At 38.3% G+C, this 7900-nt stretch overlaps 1 pseudogene; it reads left to right on the plus strand.

Annotated features, from left to right (window-relative positions):
* The first annotated feature begins 3323 nt into the window (after positions 1-3323).
* On the plus strand, positions 3324-3706 carry LOC116759148 (annotated as a pseudogene).
* Positions 3707-7900: the final 4194 nt, after the last annotated feature.

Below are 7900 nucleotides of genomic sequence, written 5' to 3' on the forward strand. Positions count from 1 at the left end.
CTATTCGGGTCAAGGATGAAAGTGTAGTAGATGGAGCTCTGGGACCCTATCTGCACTTCAACCAGAAACTCAGTCATAACCTTTACATGGCGAGAACCTTTATATGCTTTCATTAAACAAAGAGATCGACAACTTTTTTAAAGCATTTAAAACCACCATATTCATTACTTATTCAATTTTCTCTACTGGTGAATTTGGTCTTTTCTGCCTTCAATATGGATTTTAATTTGACTATTCTTTTGTTTCAATAAATCCCTTCCTAAAGACTCTTCTTGTTCATAGAGGTGATTTCCTCTTGCAAATTAATAAAACCCATCAAATTTTACCTTCTAAAATTTTCTTCTGATTTTTATAGTAAATCTAATTTATTTTTCATGTTTTTCTTCTGTGTTTTTAAAAACACAGGAAGCATCTCTTCCTTGGTACTATACAGACTGTTCTCTCCATAGTGTACTTACTATCTCCTCTGGACCTAGAAGAATCATTCATCAAATATAAAGCCAAGAGCAAACTGATGAGCACAGCTCTGAGCCCAGTTCCTGGTAGATGAGTCAACCAGGATCCTTTACCAAACTGAATAGGGACTGTCCCCATCATTTCCCTAGTCATGAGGGGGAAAATGCACTTCCCAGGAAAACTGAGGCCATCTGTGGACCAGTTCTCATTAATGAGAAAAAGTAATGAAATGAACAGTTATACCTTATTACACTGCCTGAGAGTTCTCAACATGTATCTCTGGAGTTTTACATCTTAAGGATGTGGCAATGTTGCTTTAATATAGGAGTAGCCATGCCAGAAACAGTACGGCTTGAGTTTCTTAATCCAGTCCCATCACCAAAAGAAGCAGTAGAAATTCCTCCTGGATAATGGAATATGGCCAGTGCTCATCCTTAATTTTAAGAGCAATTACAGATTAGATTAGGAGCAATTTGAGGAATTGCTCGACTATGTAGAACATCTGCATCTCTAAAAACTGGCATAGGGCTTTGCACTTGATAGGAGCACAGATTTCCCTGAATTAAATAATTACATTAATTATATTTTCATAGGTGTTTAATGGATATTTGGGGAAAGTCAGGTCATGATAAGTAAAACTGCAAAAATTAAAAAAAAAAAAACCACATTCAGGTAGAAGGGCTAGTGTAAGGTAAGGCAAAGAGGCACAGAGAGAGTGCTTTGAAATACAAGACCATTTGAAATCTTTAGCACTACTTAATGAAATTCTCAGAACTAGAAACAAAAATATGGATGCTTTGGGCTTCCCTGGTGGCACAGTGGTTAAGAATCCGCCTGCCAATGCAAGGGACACAGGTTCGAGCCCTGGTCCGGGAAGATCCCACATGCCGTGGAGCAACTAAGACCGTGCGCCACAACTACTGAGCCTGCATTTTAGAGCCCACGAGCCACAAGTACTGAGCGTGCGTGCCACAACTACTGAAGCCTGTGTGCTTCGAGCCTGGGCTCCGAAACAAGAGAAGCCACCGCAATGAGAAGCCTGCACACCACAATAAAAAGTAGGCCCCACTCACCGCAACTAAAAAAGAAAGCCCTCTCCCTGGTGGCGCAGTGGTTGAGAGTCCGCCTGCCGATGCAGGGGACGCGGGTTCGTGCCCCGGTCGGGGAAGATCCCACATGCCGCGGAGCGGCTAGGCCCGTGAGCCATGGCCGCTGAGCCTGCGCGTCCGGAGCCTGTGCTCCGCAACGGGAGAGGCCACAACAGTGAGAGGCCCGCGTACCACAAAAAAAAAAAAAAAAAAAGAAAGCCCGCATGCAGCAACAAAGACCCAGAGCAGCCAAAAATTAATTAATTTTAAAAAAAAGATAGTAAAAATATGGATGCTCTTGTTATTGTCATTATCACCTTCATTAAGAAATATCCCATCCATAAACCAAATGTCCTTGGCAGTAATTCTTGGCTATCTAATTATTTCCAACAGAGAAAAGGCCAGACATATTCAAGGCTGCCCTTACACAAAATCACCAATAATCTGAACTTTCCTGATACAGACTCAATCTACCACAATGAGGCAGGGCTTTTACTATGTGTAATGGAATCAAATTTATCTGAATCAAAAGCCATTTTGTATGTCCCTAATGTTCTTTGTAACTTTTGAGAGCTTATGAATTTATGCTTTTAAGATATATTTACATACTCTTCATTTGTCCGTGCAGGGCAAACAACTGAGGATACTTTTGGGGTTTATTAATGTATCTTAAAATGGTATCTTTCTTGGTTTACTGGCTGAATCCAGCCCCAAGAAGCTTTTCTTATTAGAGTTAGCTCAGGCCAGCTACTGTTTTGAGACAATATTTAAGGTCTCACAACTTGCGGTTTCTAATCCTCAGTACCACCAATTGGTATATGGAATTCCTCTCCTCAGGTTCCCTCTGAGCCCTCATGTTGGTTCCTATGTCCAATTTTCCCACCCTCTTGAAGGATGTTCGTGAGGGAACTTTTACCATTTTCCTGGAGTGCTTCTCCCTCTCTGATCCCCACAGTCTGAGGACGACTTATCACTGCTCTTGTTCTACTTCCTTCCTACCATGCAGAAGCAGACCAGGCAAAACTCTTCAGCTGCCCCACCTGCAGTTGGGAGGTTGTATTAGTCATGGTCTCCAGAGAAAAAGAACCAATAGACAGATTGATTGATAAAATATATAATAATATATATTATTACATGATATATAAAGCATGTATCATATAATAATGTATAATAGAGAGGGGTTCATTATAAGGAATTGGCTTACACAGTTATGGAGGCTGATAAGTCCCAAGATCTGTAGTCAGCAAGCAGAGACTCAGGAGAGTCAACGATGTAAGTTCCAGCCTGAGTCTGAGTTCAAAGGCAGGAAAAGACCTATATCCTAGCTCAAAGACAGTAAAGCCAAAAGAAAGAAATCTTTCTTACTCAGACTTTTATTCTACTTAGGCCTTCAGTGGATTAGATGAGGGCCAAGAACATTAGGGAGGGAGACTGCTTTACTCAGTCTACTGATTCAAATATTAATCTCTTAAAAATACCCTCATAGACACACCCAGAATAATGTTTGACCACATATCTGGGCACCCCATAGTCCAGTCAAGTTGACACATGAAATTAACCATCCCAGAGGTTAAGTCAGTTCAGTTCCGGGGGAGTGTTGTGTAGAGAGTCTTATTTCCATCTCCAGTACAAACCACCTTCTCTAATCCAGTTTTCCTTGCGACCCTAAACTAGAATAATATGGCTGATCCTCCACTTTTATCTTCATGCGAGAACTCTATCTCTAAAGTTAATCAAACCCCATAGTGGAGAAGTGGGGTAAGAGAGAGCAGTATATCCACAGAAGTCCCTGAGGCAGCCTCCACAAAGGAACAGAAGGAAATGGAAGATAAAGTGACTAGTCCAGAGAAAGCTGAAGAAGCAAAATTAAAAGCAAGGTATCTTCTTCTAGGACAAAAGCCTGGAGGTTCAGATTTCTTAAGGAAATGATTGCAGAAAGCGCAAAGGTATTTTGATTCTGGGGATTACAACATGGCTAAAGCAAAGATGAAGAACAAGCAACTTCCTACTGCAGCCCCAGATAAGACAAAGGTCACTGTGACCACATTCCCACTCCACAGGTCCATCCTCAACGGAAACTATCTCTTGCTGCTAGCAAGCTGGCTGGCTGGTTGAAAGAGCTGAACTGCATGAATCTTCTAATTCCCATTATTTCTCCTTAATACGTTCCTTCTCCACTTTTTATTTCCCTTCATTCACTAAGTCATTTGAGAGTGACAGCTTTGCAGGTAGCAATAGTGTGTGCTGCTATTGTAAAGTAGTATACATGTGTACGGTTTTGGATTAGTTTAACAGTGTACTGATGAAAAGAACATGATAGAGAAACATAAAGTAATCTACTTGAAAATAACTGTATATAATACCTAACTTCTAGTGTAGGAAAGTTCCAACAAGTAAGTTTTACAATTTTAACTTTTTGGCTTTCTTTAATTCATCTTAATCATAGCTTTGTATTTTACTCTTATTTAATATAACCTCTGTAGTACTGATTTCTTCTGTATTTTCAGATTTTGTAAAACAGAATTTTAAGACCACAAGTCAGTAGAAAGGTCACAAATTTCAAACACAGATAGATGGGGCTCCAAAAGATTTGTATCTCTGTGCTTGAACTTGAATGGCCTTAAATCTGTTTCAGCTTTAACAATAGAATTTTACTTGGGCAATATTTGCCCATTCTGGTGTAACTTCGGTGACTCTAGTGCTTAACAGCTGCCCTAGAAGCTAGCATTCTTACTCAGTTCTACAGCGTTTCAGTACCTTTTGTCGTTGAAGATGTGACTGAAGTGTGCGTGTGCATCAACTGCTGAATTCACTTTTGTGCCATTTTTGTAAACACGATAGTTTTGTACAACTTCTCACAAATGTCTGTATTAATTTCACATATTAAAGAGTAGATGATGTGCCAAGCAGAAGAAGCACAAGAGTTCCTACACAAAATTCTATGTGTCATTGGAGCTTTTGTATAGTAAGAATAGTTTACAGTCTTGTGGTTATAGAATACCAAACTGAAATCTTTGCTCCGTCTGCCATAGACTTAAGCTTTTTCATTCATTACTAATATCCATGACATTCATGTCACCTTGTACAAATATGATATGTTGTTTAGGCATATCTTTTGTCCTACACAGAACATTTCATTTTGATTTTTATGAAAATTACAATTCATGTAACTTACATAAACTTTTTAAATGTAGAAACTTTTTACTTCCACAGTCAACTTGAGGGATGCTAGAATAAACTACTTTGCCTCCTGTGGCCTCTCCCTCCTTTTTTTCCTGATTCTTTGACCCAAACCATGTTGGGCTAAGTTGTTCAGTCTATTCAGAAGCACAGGAGTCTATATCCTTACTCTTGAAATTTGTGCTGCTGAATGCTGCATTTTATAACACACTAATGATATTTTCCTTATAATTTCTCAGTTGTTAATTAACCACTCAATCTTATACTATTAATATTTGACAAATTTTAAGTAAAAGGAACTTTATAATTAAACAAATACTTGAGAAGGCTGGCCCAGGAACCTGTATCAAGATGTGCTGAATTTCAAGTGATTATATTAAGCTAAGTGAATTAGGCTTTTGACAATTAGAGTAATATACATGATAGGTGGAACATATTCATATTAAATATTTAGATATTTTGCTTCTATCGATGTCACTTTAATAAAATACAAATTTAATTTTTCTTGTGGCTTATCTGGTTAACAAGAACTTTAATTAACAGACCACTGGGACAAACTTACTGCTCTTTTTTAGGAGCTCTTCCCATATGTTGTTGTGATGCTGTAGCATGACAATGAGGATCGGCAGAGCCTAAGAAGACAGTATTTATTTTTTTTCTTCATCTTTGACTTGCAAAGGGCCTCCCCTCTTTTGGATCCAGGCATCTTTTCTGGATCTTGGCTTCACTTGTATATGTGCTTTCCTATGACGCCAAATCATCATAGATGGTGCCTTGAGCATAGCATCTGCACCTAAAGCTGTCTAGCACCCTGAGGAAAACGTGCTGGTTGTCTTCCTGCTTAAACCACCCCAAAAGGCAGAAAACAACAAAATCAGTAACGTGCTAATTTGTTATTATAAGGATCAGTTATATACAAATAGATTTATAATGGGAGCAGGTAGGTTATTCCACGGTATGTATAATAATTATAGGATCAATTTAAGAATTTTCAAATATTCCAGAGTAGAATTTCTGTGGTATCTAGTCTTTTTTATGAATATTTGCAAGCTATCACCATTAAATTCACACATCAGAGATGATTAATCTGAAAGAGACCATGCTATTCTTGACCATAGTAGGACTCCTGCTGTGGTTTGCAACAAGTGATGTAATCTCTGCCTGAGTTTTAGTTTATAAAACACAATGCTAATATTTACCTACCTCAAAGTTGAGGATCTGTAAATACTGAGTAAGGGCCCCAAATAAAATACTGTTGATTGTCTTTTTTATTAAAAAAAAAACCATAGTAGAGGAAAGTTTCCTTAATTATCAAATCTTCTACACTGTTGGTGGGAATGCAAATTGGCACAGCCACTATGGAGAACAGTCTGGAGGTTCCTTAAAAAACTAAAAATAGGGCTTCCCTGGTGGCGCAGTGGTTGAGAGTCCGCCTGCTGACGCAGGGGACACGGGTTCGTGCCCCGGTCCAGGAGGATCCCACATGCCGCGGAGCGGCTGGGCTCGTGGGCCGTGGCCGCTGAGCCTGTGCGTCCGGAGCCTGTGCTCCCCAACGGGAGAGGCCGTAGCAGTGAGAGGCCCGTGTACCGCAAAAAAAAACTAAAAATAGAACTACCATATGATACAGCAATCCCACTCCTGGGCATATACCCAGAGAAAACCATAATTCAAAAAGATACATGTACCCCAGTGTTCATTGCAGGACTGCTTACAATAGCCAGGACATGGAAGCAACCTAAATGCCCACGGACAAAGGAATGGATAAAGAAGATGTGGCACATATATATTATGGAATACTATTCAGCCATAAAAAAGAACGAAATAATGCCATTTGCAGCAACACGCATGGACCTAGAGATTGTCATACTGAGTGAAGTAAGTCAGACAGGGAAGGACAAATATCATACAATATCCCTTGTATGTGGAATCTAAAAAAATGGTACAAATGAACTTATTTACAAAAAACGGAAATAGAGTTACAGATGTAGAAAACAATCTTATGGTTACCGGGGGAAAAGGAAGGGAGGAATAAATTGGGAGATTGGGACTGACATATACACACTACTATATTTAAAATAGATAACTAGTAAGGACCTCTGTATAGCACAGGGAACTCTACTCAATACTCTGTAATGACCTATATGGGAAAAGAATCTAAAAAAGAGTAGATATATGTATATGTATAACTGATTCACTTTGCTGTACAGCAAAAAGTAACACAACATTGTAAATCAACTATATTCCAATAAGAATTTTTTTTTTAAATTATCGAATCCCCAGAATCAGTCTTATATGATAGCTCTTGGTACTTATTTTTTCTAATTTTTTCTGGCCCTTCCTTCCTATTTTCTGACTGGAGGGCTCAAGAGAGGCCTCCCTGTCCACACTAATTTTTTGTTGGTTTCCATCCCACTTTGAAATCTGTCCATCCCTCTGTGGCCCAGTTCAAATCCAGCTACATTTTCTGCAGTTAGTCTGAGGATAAACAGACACCAAAACAATGAAATATCCATCTAGTGTTATTCCATCAGCCACCATCTTGCTTTCTAAACTTGAGAGAGTATAACAATAGACACTGGCTTCCCATTTGGTAATTTTCTCTACTAAAATGAGTCCAATACCACAAGATATCTCTTTAGTTTCAGGCCCTGAATATATATTCCTATTTTTCCTCAAAACTTAAAAAAAAAAACTTAAAAGAACTGATGTTATACAATAAAAATATATACATCATCTCTGTATTAAATATTCTAATCAAATGTTTTTAATCTGAATCTATTAGTTAAACCTCTAAACTTAACTGCCAGCTTGCAGGAAACAACCAGGACTAGATAACAAGTTAAATGTTCCATGAGGAAACAGTCAGTTAAATTAAGAATCTATAAGGCAATCAGGCTGAACTCTTCAAAGAAAAATTAATAAGACATAACAACCAAACACAATGTTTGAATTTAGCCACAGAACCTGGTTCCCAAAAAAAGCTATAGGTTCTTTTATAGTCGCAAATTTGGAACAACAGCAGAAATTTGAATATGAACTATAGATTAAATGATATTATAAAATTATTGTTAACTTCCTAAGGTAAGATCATTGTAAAGAGTCGTTATTCTTAGGAGAAGTATGCAAAAATATTTAGGGATGAAGTATTACAATGTTTAAAAATTACATTCAAATTG

The sequence above is a fragment of the Phocoena sinus genome, chromosome 9 (genome assembly GCF_008692025.1).
Source record: "Phocoena sinus isolate mPhoSin1 chromosome 9, mPhoSin1.pri, whole genome shotgun sequence".
Taxonomy (NCBI): domain Eukaryota; kingdom Metazoa; phylum Chordata; class Mammalia; order Artiodactyla; family Phocoenidae; genus Phocoena; species Phocoena sinus.